The 15,076-nt window shown below is 41.1% G+C and overlaps 1 protein-coding gene across 1 annotated transcript in view; it reads right to left on the bottom strand.

The window, feature by feature from the left end:
* LOC138299645 (zinc finger protein 664-like) overlaps positions 1-15,076 on the bottom strand; it is a 274,275-nt gene that overhangs the window by 106,908 nt on the left and 152,291 nt on the right. Inside the window, exon 2 of the mRNA XM_069238097.1 lies at positions 9,009-9,196. The gene's annotated coding sequence lies outside the window, so the exon portion shown is untranslated. The remainder of the gene's footprint in view (positions 1-9,008; positions 9,197-15,076) is intronic.

Below are 15,076 nucleotides of genomic sequence, written 5' to 3'. Positions count from 1 at the left end.
TTGGAAGGGCAATTCCAACAACTCCAAGTTCTTTTTCAAGATCTGATTGAATATGGTAGGTGATGCTGAAAACCCTTGAGGAATTCTATACCAAAAGTAAACTTGATCCAAAAATTTGAAACAAAAGAGAAATTGACTATCCTCGTGAAGAGGCACAGAAAAAAAGGCTTGTGACAAGTCTATGACGGTGAACCATTCAGCATCACATGGAATCTTAAACAGAATCACAGCTGGATGTGGCATCACGGAGCAACATTTAATCACAATGTCATTTATTTTTCTTAGGTCCTGGACAATTCAAACTTTCACAGGACGTTTTCAATCACATTATCGGTGATTTACATGGGCTGCTCAACACTTCTTTCAAGACCCCTTGTTTTCCAAATCAGCCATTATATGGTCAACCTTCATCAGGATATCCTGTGGCATGTGATACTGGGGAATCTGGGAAAGCAATGAGTTCGGCTTTACAGGAACTTTAACTGGCTCAAATGCCTTTATCAGACCTATCTCTTGCCATGTCAAATCCCATCCTCTCTCTTTAACCGTTCCCTGTAAATCAGGAGGAAGCTCCTTCACTGTGAATACTGGAAAGAAATTAATCAGGGGGTACTCCTCATTTATTGTCTCACACTCGGTCTCTGGAGCTGGGTCATCCTTTTCATCACTGTTCGTCTGTATCTCTATTCCATCATTTGAACAAGTAATCGAGCACCTGTTTTTACACAGCAAGTCTCTCCCCAGTAGGGACACCGGAATTGAGTCACAGACTACGAATTTGTGCAATCCTTCAAAGTTGCCAATTTTAACCTGAACTGGTTCGGTAATTGGGTTGGTCAAATACTAATATGCTACTCCTACAATCTGGACTGTCTTCCCTAAAAGGGGCAAGTTTGGAACTTCTGCAGTTCCTACTGTAGAGCATGTAGCTCCTGTGTCAATCAAGAATGAAACCTTTTGACCCATTACCTTTCCCGTTACATATGGATCTTTTTGATCTACTTCTAAAGAAGCTGCAAGCACACATTCGTCTTTATCTGAACTCTGGCTCACAAAGTAATTGTTCATTTCAATCTCACTGTGTAACGGGAATTGGTGTACAGTGTTATTACTTTGGTTAAAATTCTGACCTGTGGCCTGTTGAGGAAGCATCGCCTGCTTCTGTTCCATTGGGGCTTGAGGTATTTGAATTTGCTGTCTAGGTACCATTTGAATCTGCTGTTGCATTGGCTGCAACTTTGTCATCTGTACACGTGGCATTTGCATCTGCTGCATGGGTTGAACATTTTGCATTTGATTCACATTATTATGAAAATTTGGTTTATGACCTCTCATTCTCAGTCCCCTCATGTTTTGGGAAAAATTGATGTCACTTGTTTGCTGAACAACACCTTCCTGTACTTTCATCGGACACTCCCACAACCAATGTCAGACTGCTCCGCCAGTGTGACAAGGCAATAATCTCTTCATTCCCTGCACATCATTCTAAAACACTACAGTACCCAAGTAGGGACTACGGTTTCCATTAGCAATTCCTCTGTGACCTCTACCTCTCGTCTGATTTTGAAATCCCACATTTCCTTGCTGCTGCTATTGCTGTGGAAAATTTCCATGCATCCCTGTTTGTGCTGCTCTAATTTGCATCACCATTGTCTTTTCTTTCAGCTTTCTCTGCTTCAATTCAGTCTTGACACAACAGTACTTTGCATACTGCAAAACCTCATCAATCGGCTTTGCTTTGCCAGCAAATCAAATGACTCTTAATTATCTGCCTAATTCCAGCTCTCAATCCTTTCACAAATCTAAACACAAAATGAATCATGTCTTTCGGCTCAGTCGTTTCTGTACCACTGTAATGCTCAAACACCTGCAACAATCTCTCATAATACACATGTATCACTCTTTTGCTTCCTGAACTGTCCTGTCTATTCTCTGCCAGTCAATGTTTTTGAGCGAAATTCTCATTTTAAAAAAATTCAATCACTTTGTAAAAATATTTCATTACCTCAGGAGATGGCGCCCCTGTAGCTGGATCTCTCTCTGGTTCTTTTGTCAGCCAATCTATACTCCTCTTACACTCCATCCACAAATCAGCTGGAAATACTATCTTTAATAGAGTGTTCAAGTCTTTCCAGAGGCACTTTGCAAGTTTCATAAAGCTGTCTCTCTGCTGGTACCATTCTACTGGTTTCTCGCTCAACCTGGGATAGTCATTTGTAAAGGACAGAATCTCATTCTACTCCAAGGGACATGGACAAAATTCCCTCCTGGAATCTCTCTCATTGTAAAATTTTCACCTGATCCTTACCCTGCTGCACATTTGCAGTTAGATTTGCATAATCCCTTTTTCTTTACTCATCTGCCTTCCCATTTGTTTACTGCTCCCCATGTCTGAACACCTTGGAGTAACTCCCTAAGGTGTGTCTTAATTCCTGAAGAACTCATGTGCTCAAAGTCTTTTGCCTCAAAATCAAACCTGTAACTCCTTTTCAGGTGTTTTGCTTTCTCTATATCTATGTCATACTTCTCTGCCAAGTATGCTAGCCTTTAATACACATTGCTCACTTCCCTCGTAATTTTTGGGCACAGATATCTCAACTCTGCTTCTGTGTAGGACTCCAGTATGTTCATGCCCACAGTTCCTTCAAATAGCTCACCCGCTTCCATTCCTAATCTCAAATAGTTCAAGTACTCCTCTTCCCTAGGAGCATTTTGCGCGGTATTCAGCTTGTCTAGCCATTCAGTCAATTATTGGGCAGTCAAACCTTGCAGCGAAATGTTGTTGGCCCGGGGATGTGGAATTGGTTGCACAACGGTATTTGGGGAGTGCGGTATCAGTAATTTCAGGTTCTGACTAATGTTCGACCCTATGACAGTATCCGGAGAAACTCCGAATGGACTAAGGTCTAGCAATGATCTCGATCCATCGCAGGTCTGTACCATAGGAGAGACTACTCGGATATTCTCACTAAGTCTTCCCCTCATTGAATTCTGACTCAGGAACTCTGTCCATGTGCACTGTTATTATCTTATGCGAACAAAGGTACAATTGGACCAATGGTGACAGGTACAGATACAGTATCTGGGCTTGGTCTGACACTCAAGTTCTGTGGGTGCATAATTCCTGCATTCTGACTCATCAGTGCAGGCCTATCTGACTGTTTTCCCATTATTGGAGTGTACTTTGGCACTGCTTGTGACTGCACTTGATACAGCAAAAGTGGAGTTGGTTCTGTCTGAATCAATGTTAGTTTAGAGAAAACCTGTACTGTATCTGTACTGTAGGCACTATTAGGTTTGTGGCAGTTTCCACTATAGGTATATCAGGGTAAATTCTCAGGACATTCGACAGTGGCCCCTGATTTTGTGCTACCGGGGTAATAGGTGCAGTAAGACTGCTCTGCATTGGGCTCTGTGTCACGCTAGGATTAATCTGCACTGGACTCATTGTTATGTTAACCTATGTCGGTGCTGAAGGATTTACACTATTGCTCGGACCACTCTCTTGTGCTGCTGATGGTGGGGGACGATTTCTCAATAACTATAAAATAACTCTCTTTTGACTTTTCCTCAAGCATGAGGCATCCTCTAGACTCCTTTGATCTCAGCTCTCTACTCTTGGAAGGGCTTCTGTTCTATATGTCTTTCTGGTGGCTTTTCTTCCTTCTCTCTCGCTTTCCTAGGTAATCGCAGGAAACAATTTGATCCTCTGTAAAGTCTCGGTTCTCCAAAACCTCTGATCACTGTCCCATCTACCTTCCACTAGCGTTTTCTCTGCCTTTCTCATTATCCTTTAAAATTTCTGTTGATGTTGCTGTCTGGCTACTGATTCACAGATCGCTAATGCCTTGAACTGTGCTGGAATCAGGGGAGGTTTTCAGATCATACAGCACCCTCCTCTGATTCTCCAAGCTCCTCAAATGCAATGTTCCGTGGGTAGGAAATGCTAAACTTCCATCTTTCTCTGTCACTTTGCACCACTGTTTCAGCCAAAGACATGGTGCAGCACCCTTTTCTTCGTTTACAATGTAATCTGGTGGAACTTCTGGTGGTGCAATATCCCCTATACTCGTTGTAATGTATGTATCTCCCCTTAAACCACACTTTAAAGCTTTGATTTTTTTTTTGCATATTCTAAATCAAATCAGGAAGTGACTTTTAATCCCAGAATCCTCTTCACCAACCTTCTCAACCAATTGCGCTTCATGATCATCTGCTAATCCGTGCGCAACCCTTCTCACCAAACAACCTATCCCAGCTCGGCTCCAATGATGTCACACTCACACATACTGGGGCTGACAAAGTCTTTCCACTTGTCCTCCTAATCTCAGGTTCACACTAAACTAATGCAATTTATTGCAAGCACTAAACAAAATCAGAACCTAATCTGTCTGTTTACTACAGGTAGGGTAACACAATTGCTACAGAACTTTTCACCAGTGGCTTTTTGCTCTAGCAGCTACTCCTTCTTTCTCACGTTCCCTGATTTGCAAGCAAAATTTAAACCGCAATTTCACCCTCAGCTGATCAGTTGGTCTGTCCTGGTGCACATACGATTAGTCAGATTTAAGTCGAAAATTCCTTTCACTCACTTTGACTCACACTCTGACTTGTCGACCACGCCCGATCTACCTATTAAACCAGACAAATTACAACAAAAAGCAAGTGTCTCATAAACTTTTCAATATACTCTGGATGTCTTAGACCACGCAGGGTCCTTATACCAACAACCATGTGGACAATTGTTTTTTAACCCAAAGCGCCACACACATGTGAAGTTCGACGACTTCCATGCTCTCACACTTCGGAGTACGCACACTCTTTCTATAACTTTATTTGGAGATTGCAAACTCCGTAAACCTTCACAAACATCACAATTCACCTGTGATTTGCATAAGCTGTGCAAGCGCAACACCTACTTCACTCACACTGTTACTAGATCGCCGAGAACATCCTCAAACAATCATTGGCAAGCTCCAAGGTTCTAGGAAAGTCCTTAGGAGCACATTTTCTCTTCACTTTCTATCATTGAATTTGAAAAACCCAAACTTTCACCAATTTCACCAAATCTGTAAATGACTTTGCTTTTTGTAGGTGACTAACTTTCCCCACTACCATCTTTGGGAGCACCTGCTATTCCTTGCTTACTATCTCTGGGACCAAATACTCTTCTACCTATGTCTGGACTGTAGGATGGACTCTTAAGGAGACAAACCATCAGTCTCTGCTACCATCTCTGTTAGCGCGTCAGAGCTTATTAAATAAACTAACAAGGAGACGCGTATAGGCCGATGGACCTTTTGACTGCACTTCTAGTAGTTCCCTGTACCAATACAAATCAATATCAATAACAATCAATGACATCAATAATCAATAGGAGTCAGTAATTTCAACACACCATGACCTCGCGGCCATGAATAACCACACCTTTATGTAAAAGGTAAAATGTTTATTTCCTATCCTTATATTAACAATGCTAATGTCACGTAACTGAAAATCAAATGATAAACATACAAAAATAATACTGGCTGCCCAAAACACCCAAAGAATTGCACTCTAATCAAAGCTTGAGCCACTACAAATTCTAAGGCTACAGTACAAATGAATAACACAAATAACTGCGTAAATGAAATGACAAACATTTAGATTCCACAAAGAAAAAATATCAATTGTTATTACATGTAACAAACATCATCAGTGGGAAATCCTAACTAACATCAGATTAGAATAGAATGTTTGGACTTCATGCAAAACATTTTAGTCAACATAAATTTGAAAAACATCTAACTATGGGTCTATTAAAAGTAGCGGTTGGTATTTAGGAACAAAAGCAAATAGACATAACAATCAGTAGCATCGTCTTATAACTTGCCTTAGTATGGTTCATCAAGCTGTGACAGTCTTTGTCAATTGAACATCGGTTCGGTCGGCAAGTCTTTGGGATTCAGCATTACTGTTCAGAAAAAGCAGAGTCTCTTCGTCAGTTCAAAAAAGAATAGCTGAACAATCAAGAAGAATGGAAAGAATGGCCTCTCTCCTCTTGGTGCACTCCGGATAAGTTAGAGCTCCTAAAACTACTTTCTACGTCCTTATTGGTCAAAGAATTGCATGTTTGCATTTAGTCCAATGAAAATAAAACGCCAACTCTATCAATTTTACGAGTATATGGTTCACATGTCGATGATTGGCTCCTCTTCTCCTATTTCCATTGTTGGGCTTGTCAGGTATCAATATTGTTGTGGCTTATACTCCAGTCAGTGCATCCATTGTCTTCTCCTGGAAAGGTCATTCTTACACATACTACATTATACAATGTGTCCCTAGCTAGTACAACATCTTCTAGCAAGCAGTTCTCATGAGAAAGAATTTCATCTACAAGCACTTGGTCAGCACAGTGGAAAATCACAACTTAGTTCTCTAAGCAGCCATTTTATAAATTGCCTAAGAAATGCAGCTTGACATGAGGCTGTACAACTAGGCCCAAGACCTCGCAAAGTTAAGGCCTATGATTAATAAAGCTAATACAAAATACATAACCCTTAACATGACAAATGACTACATTAATCATACATAAACTCAACATTTTATATTAATAAGCCATTAATAGGTACACTTTGTGAACATTGACGGCCACTCAGGTAGGTGCAACTTTCAAATGTGTACATTATTTTTCTCTATGTAAATTCATTTTCTATGCAAATTCAATACTCAGAATACATGAATATTCATTAGAAAATTCAGCATTAGCAGATGTAGGCCCCCAAGACAGAACTTTTTAAGCTGGCCCCCAGTGGATGGGGGTCCCTGGAGACAAGGACTACTTATTAGGCTGGAGAATAAGCAATAATGGGCCCTCCTCAGGATTGCTAGAATTTTCTGCTGACAAACTATGCCAGCATCAAAAGCAATGTGTGTTAGGTGGAACTTCTACAACAACACCTATTGCACGGCCCTCTGCTGCAGAAATTTGTTCGAGTGACTCATGTTTACAAGGCGGCATTAAGCCACAAAAAGTGGCTTAGCGCTGCCTTGTAGTTATGGCAAAGTGCACAGCACCACCGGAGCACCATATAAAGTGATGCTTCGGTGGTGCTAGGGGCTTGTAAATATGCCCCAAAGTGTGTGCGTGGGGGGGTGATTGGTGGGAGCACAAACAAAGTGGTCCCAGTCAATCTAACTTGTAATCAGAATCAGGAGGTTTTAGTGGATTCTAAAAACCTTAGCACAAACAAAATAGCGTGGGGGTAATAATTCAATCTGAGTTACACTCGTCTAAGAGATACGAATCATGTTAACAAATGGTATCTGTGCCATGCTGCTTTCATGATTAATCCACAACTACAGTTACAGTTACCACATTTACCATATTCACTTGCAACCATATAAATCTTTGAAGCAAGGGCACTCTCTGCTTAACCCATTAAGGATCTAGTGAAAACGGAATTCAAACAGCTTTCGCATCCAACTTTCAAAACATTTTGTTTCCGAATATAGATGCTATGCTGCAAAGGTGTCCTATCATACCTGTGGTATTCTATTAACATTACAGCTCCTTGGCCAATTCATGTGAACACAACCTATAATTCCCCAATTTCGATATCAAAACTGAGCCATTTAGTTGAGGTTCTGCGCAGGGATTATGCACATGTCCTATCTAAACAAAGCATACCAGTGTGTACAGCAAATGTGCAACTTTGGAGCTATGGCTAATTAGAAGGCGAATATCACAAAAATAAAAGCGATGCTGCGGGGAAATGGCAATAGACAGGTGTTGGCAGCGAATGGAAAACAAGTCATACGATACTTGGTTATGGAAATATGCTGAGTCTCTGTGATGTGATTGCGCCTTGCAGTAATAAAAGATTGATTCATACAAAGGCAGATCAAGTACCGAACTATCTGCCAGTATCATTAATATGTAGAGCAGTTGTAAATAAAATGCGAATCATTTCCAACTATATAATGCCTTCAATGTACTGACAATGCATGTCCTAGCAGTCCATTTGAGAAACATACAAAGAGTGATAAATGGGTTTATCTGAGTATGAAGACAGAATGTAATTTTGGATGAAACAGATATGTTTGTTTTTTTATGGGTTTTGGTAGCACTTCATGTCTTCTCAATTACAGAACGTCTATGAATATGGGGCAAGCAACAACACGATTGTTCTAGGTTGAAGTACATTTTACACAAAAAAGAACACCTGTAAGGGTGTTTTGACACTCCGTCAATTGTGGGACCAGGTGAGGAGGTTCTTATGAATATTTTTTAAGACAGCTATCCTCCCTACATCTTAACAGAGGGGCAGGTTTTGCAGGGAAGGTTGAGCCTTCAGCTTAAGGCAACATATGTGTTGGTCATGCTTAAAATCATGAAATCTTTAACAGATATTACTAGAGCTAATTATCACACTTCACATCTCCATTCACCTTCTGCATCTAGTGCACGTTTAAATGAACACGCCCAACGCTGAGATAACCCGAGTTCAGACCCAGCAGTACAGCATCCATGTAGAAGTAAGGCTTACTACAATAACACGAAATAAAACTCACTAAGTATTAGAAAAATAATGCTAGATTTTATACCAAACTAATGAGCTCTGAAGGCTTATCAGACCATTAGATCTACTAGAATCATGAATATTGATTGCACTGCAACTCGCAAAAGCTTAAAAATAAATAGCAAGCTTTAAGAATTGCATTGGTTTTATATACGGAATGTCTGTTGACGAGTTAATATGTTTAAATGTTGTCACCCAGAACGACCTATCTGAATGGATGAACACGCACAACTGGAGTGCAGTTTAGCAGCTACTTCATTAGTGAACACATTTGCTTGTTAAGGTGATTCTGCTGGAATGTATACACTTCCTTTCACCTAATGACGTAAAAAAAAAATATTGGCACACAATACACACGAATAGAGAGATGTTTTTCAATATGACATATATGTTCAAACTTTGAAAGTCAACATAGTAGTATAAGATCTCCCAAAATAGGCTACTCACTGTACTGCTTGTCTTGCCAGTGATGGAGGATAAGGGTCCATGTTTATATGGCGCACCACTGGCTCTTGGTGTGGCTGGTGTGGTTGCCACCGTGGCAGAAACTGATAGTGGCCAGGATAAGGCTCGTAGTGATGATGGTACACTACATCCGTCTCCTCTTCTTCAATTTCCAAAGGCGCAACATTTATCTACAAAAGAGGAGCAGAAGGTGGTGATTGTGAATTACATATTGTGTGGCAGTTAAAAATACATTTAAATTATTTTTAAATAGCTTATAGTTCCTTAAAAGCAAAACAAAATACATGAAATGATCTTCTCTCGCAATATGTTAGACAACCAGGACACTTGCTGAGGGAAAAAAGCTTTTCCTTCTGTAGGGCCTGGTTTAGTCACAGGTGGTAAATCATGATGTTCAAAAAGCAGTGGCAGTGTATCTTTCTCCACATACACTACAATAAGTGTACATTTCTGACCTTTCTGTGTATTTCGAAAATCCTCAGTACTTCTGAAAACCATGCCTTTCGGTCACTTCCAGTAAGTTTGTCAACCCTCTGGATGTAGACATATTGCACACAAAGCAGATGATCTACCTGCTGAAGTACTGTGATAATGTTCATTTGCTTGTTTAACTTGTTTGTCATACAAGGAAAAATATTACTTTCTCTGGGGAATATTTTTACCGTTCTTTGTAAATGTTTCCTTCCTACTGCTACACTGGAAACTCGACTGTTTAATTCTTGTTTGGGATTACTTTTATATTACTGAATAGTTTCATGGATTTTTAATTATCATAAGATCATATTATCCAGGTGTGTCTTCAGATGTGAATTTTAGAATTTTGATCGCTTGATTGCACTCAAAAGATACTCTCGGCTGCTCCAGATATTGACAATTAGTTTAATTTGAAGAAGGTTAGATGTGTATTAAAATAAAATGTCAGCAGCAAAGTCAGGAAACATCTTTCTTTGTGACAATATGTACAGTTTTCCCACGTCACTCACCTATGTAGTGGCAAAATTCATTTTCCCCAGAAGGATGCCCTTCCCCAGAATGATGCCCTTCCGAGGAATGGCAAAGCTTCAGCCTGAAGGACATTAGCTGATGAAGGGAGTTTTTGTTCCTCTGTAACACAGATCTGCCATTTGGACCTGTGATTCAGTGGGGAAATACGAAAGTCGCCGTTCAGAGGCCATATGCTTTTCCTTCGCCACGGTTGGATTACTCAAACCGAGGCTTCCAACACTCTTGGCGTGTGGAGCAAAATGGAGTGGTACTTCATGAGCAGCAGTTGGTAAATGGTTGACAACTGTAACCATTTCGGCAAGGCTGACGTAGTTTAAAACAAGGTTACATTAATTTGCACAGTGTTTGGCTTCCAAACATATCACTCTTCTTCAAATAGTCATGTCATGTCATCTAGTTAAGCTCTTCTCAGATGCACGCAATTCAAACAGTGATGAATGGTGCCTTCCTTGACAGGGCAGGCATCAAGAAACTCTTTTGTCTCCTCTACGTTCACCCAGACTACCATTTACTGGTTTTTCACTATGCTAACACATTTTAATACAGTGTGTGCATGCACCCTGCCATTCATTGTTGCTCGCTGCAAAACTTTTAGGACTATACATTTCAAGAAGAGATAGATCTTTTGGACTCCTGATTATACCTCAGGAGTATTTCCCTGAGACTGATGGATATTCTCATAGAGAACGCTGAAAGGAAGGTCTCGAGATTACAGGCAGAGATAGCGATATTGGAGCAGGAGATTAAAGATTATGGCCTATCTGAGGTCATTGATATGAACTATACAATATTGAATGAAATTCTATCTAGACATCAGTAGGAAATTAAACAAAGAAAAGCAAGGAAGGTAAAAAGGGATGAGTGGGACTATCAGAATGGTAGGGTATTTACGTCTGCAAGAAAATATGACCATCTAACAAAGGGGACTATTACTCAGGCACACTCTACATCATCTTTGGGTTCGGGTTCATCCTCAGTGAGTACCGTCCAAACAAGTGATGGTGACCCAGATAGAAGAGAGAAGACAAGGATAAGGAGTGTATCTACAAACGAGAACATTTTTTTTTCAAGAAATGTGGAGAATAAAACAGGGGAACCGAAAACAAAGAAGAGGAATTTCAGGAAAACCAGGATGGTGCAGAGAGGAAGGGGCTCCCATAATCAAGGGGGGCATGAAGACAAGATCCTGGGACAAGAGGGTGTAACAACCTTGGAAGACCAAAGAGTACATGTGATTAATCTATCAGATAAGTGCTTGGCTGCAGATATGATATCACTTCTGAGTAAACGATTGGGTTTTTGTCCTACTAATAAAGGGGATATTTGAAGGCAGCAAATTGGGACAAGACGTGGGAATAATGAAAGAGACGTTTGAACACAGTGAATTATCTATACAGGATTTCCATGATACTGTAACTTTACTGCCTATCACAGATTATGAAGACCTGTTAACAACTACTTTAAAAATGCTGAACGATTTAAACATTTTACCAGATTTACATGAAACAAGTGGTCTAAAGAACGGAGAGAACAGACTATTTTGAAATTGACAAGCGTACTCGCTGGAGACTAACGGCAACGCAGGTGAGCGGTCTGAATGCATTGGAAGAATAAATTCACACAATTTGGTGGCGTATTAAGGGAACAATAATATGGAGGGGAATATGAGTAGAACGCTAATAGTGGAGAGGAAGAGAATAGCATGTGTTGCAAATAAAGCATATATAGGGACTGGAGTGTGTAAATCGTGACTGCTACAAGCGAGAAATGTTAAAAGGAATCAGGTGAGGGGACAGTTGAGTGACAGAGTTTATTTTGAATACACCAAAAAGGGTGAACGGAGTAGAGAGTGTTGTGGGCACTGAGAAAAAATATTGAATGTCCCAATGAGAATTTAAGATCAAGACAACGAAGGGAAGTATTAATAAGAAATTTTAATTGCAGGAACCCGGATAGAAAGGGGCAATATGGATACGAGAATTAGAGATTGATGAAATACTGGGATAAAGTTATGGAGCATTATGGAAGGAGGTGCATAAAATAAGGAGGATACTGGAATATGCCCTGGTTAAGTACAGATTGAGCTACAGGTACTTTGTGAGGGTCAAAAGTACAATATATTTAATTTGAATATAGGAGTTTGATAATCTAGGGGAGTCTCACATGTGTACGCATGTACACAGGGAAAGTATTTCTAATCATTTGAATAAATATTGTAGGATTGACTAAATATATTTATAAATAGTATATATATACATGGGTATTGTTGTATGATCACGCAATTCACAAGGAAGAGAGGTGATGTATAATATGAATGATTTCCACAGGCTTCACAGAGGTGAATTAAGTGGCACAAGAGTATTTAAGCCATGGAATGTTGGTTATACAATGTGAAACTTTATATGTAATTGCAGCCCTGACAAAATCTCTAGGTGATTTCCCAGACGAAACACGTGTTGGCAAGAGTGGCTGGTGAGAGTGGAAGAACTTGAACAGAAGCTGTATTGTGATGAGAAGAGGAATGTGAAATAAATTATGAGAATGGATTAATAATGGACACTGGTGGGACGTGTGTCTTCATATATAGATACCTCAGGAGTAGTTTAGCAAGGTGTCTGGTGTAGGACAAATCACAGCTCCCAAACTTCTTATTGGTTTGCTTGGCGTTGAGCTATATATATTGAGAAAGAGGAACAGATAGAATGACAGTTCTGAATTATTTTCTGGCGGCCTACTGTTAACTTGCAAAGAAAGAACATTATTGTCATGCTTATGGTTTTTCAAAGCTATATGTAACTTCAATCTCAGTAGTTTAGCAATGTGGAACTGAAGGCTTTGTTTTATACTTTGAAGAGTGATTCTACTGAGGTTGATTGCTGTATGCATTTTTGTGTGAATGCTTGTCTGCTCTCATTTCAAATCTGTATAAACGGCGCTTTAAGGCTGTTCAGCATGAATTAGACTTTTGACATCCAAGTTTGAATGATGGAGAGGCAGCACTTTCGGTGGCCACTGCCAGGTGAGTACTTCGAGTAGATCTATCGGCCATCTACACTTACTAGCAAAGAGTGAGAAAATGGTTTCATTTGAGGAAGTAGTTTATTAGTTGTGGTGTCTGGGTGTCCACCAAAAGTAATACAGTCACTAAGTTGGTAAGTACGGTACGTTTTGCCAAACTCAGAAGTGGGCATGGTTTGCATAATGTGACAGATGGCTAAGACATGAAGGGGGTCATTCTGACCCCGGCGGTCTAAGACCGCCGGGGCCAGGGTCGGCGGGAGCACCGCCGACAGGCCGGCGGTGCCCCGCAGGGCATTCTGACCGCGGCGGTTCGGCCGCGGTCAGAAGAGGCAAACCGGCGGTCTCCCGCCTGTTTACCGCTGCCCTTAGAATCCCCCATGGCGGCGCAGCTTGCTGCGCCGCCATGGGGGATTCTGACACCCCCTACCGCCATCCTGTTCCTGGCGGTTCGCCCGCCAGGAACAGGATGGCGGTAGGGGGTGCCGCGGGGCCCCTGGGGGCCCCTGCCGTGCCCATGGCACTGGCATGGGCACGGCCGGGGCCCCCGTAAGAGGGCCCCACAAAGTATTTCAGTGTCTGCCTAGCAGACACTGAAATACGCGACGGGTGCAACTGCACCCGTCGCACCTTCCCACTCCGCCGGCTCAATTCTGAGCTGCCATCCTAGTGGGAAGGTTGATTTGCCCCGGGCTGATCTCAGAATCACCGCCGCGGTCTTTCGACCGCGGTGCGGTGTTCTGACGGCGGAACCTTGGCGGACGGCCTCCGCCGTCTGCCAAGGTTAGAATCAGCCCCGAAGTTATGTCACTTTGGCCCACACCTGACCAAGAAGTCTCACCCAGAAATGACATCACCAAATGGCATTGTCTCATGTACCATCCCTGCCCATCTCTGTCCTGATATCTCGGCCTGGGCAAAAATGTTATTATGCTGTTGTAAATAACTTAATTTCACATAACAACATCTACACATAATTACAGATATTACACCATAAAGCCATGCTGTATTACGAGACTTATGTTCGGGAGGAAACCATACCACATAAAGTAGGGAAACAACTTGTTACGTATGCAAGCAGTACCTACACAGTGCGAGTGGCAGTTCCGTCCATGCAGGTGGCCAACACAAACATTTTAGGTAGATCTGTTTGCTGAGTGGACCATTCAGATAATTGTTGAGCACGAAACTTTAAATCTGAATGCAAGCGACCTCAATCCCAAAGCAAGCAGCAGTTCTTTGAAAGTGGGTGGTCAACAAACCTTTCAGTAATATATATATATATTTTTTTTACCTGAGGTGATGGTTTGGCTAATTTTGTATCATGAAACTACAAATCTGAATGGAAAAAAACTGTGTTTGAAATTCAAACAACTAGTAAGTCATCTGTAAAATACTTTTGAATTAGAATGAATATTTGAGCGTAAAATGTAATTTTCTTTAGGAAAAAAGGAGGAAGCCAGTCCTGTAGAGATCAAGAGGGTACTCTAGAGACAGTAAAAACTTCTGCTTAATGTCCTGAAGACTCCTTCCATGGTTTTGTTCAGCCCTTGGTCATTTCGACTTTAGATTTTCAAGAAAATACATCGCTTTCTTTTTGTCTGTAGTTTACTGCATCCACACTATGGCCCTCATTACGACCCTGGCGGTCAGCGGTAATATGGCGGGAAGTACTACCAACAGGCTGGCTGTACTTTCCAACATATTATGACATTGGTGGTTTGGCTCAAGCCAAACCGCCAATGTACCACACCGATCTTCCTCATAGCCTATACTTCCCATAGTGCTCCCACCCATTTAAAGAGACATAAAACACCCACACATAAAGATAGTAAAAATACTATGGGGGTTATTCCAACTTTGGAGGAGGTGTTAATCCATCCCAAAAGTGACGGAAAAGTAACGGATTTACCACCAGCCGTATTACGAGTCCATTATATCCTATGGAACTCGTAATACGGCTGGTGGTATATCCGTCACTTTACCGTCACTTTTGGGACTGATTAACACCTCCTCCAAAGTTGGAA

This window comes from Pleurodeles waltl, chromosome 6, assembly GCF_031143425.1.
Source record: "Pleurodeles waltl isolate 20211129_DDA chromosome 6, aPleWal1.hap1.20221129, whole genome shotgun sequence".
Classification (NCBI taxonomy): Eukaryota; Metazoa; Chordata; class Amphibia; order Caudata; family Salamandridae; genus Pleurodeles; species Pleurodeles waltl.
The sequence above is the reverse complement of the archived record's forward strand: the minus strand, read 5'-3'. Positions and strand labels throughout refer to the sequence as shown.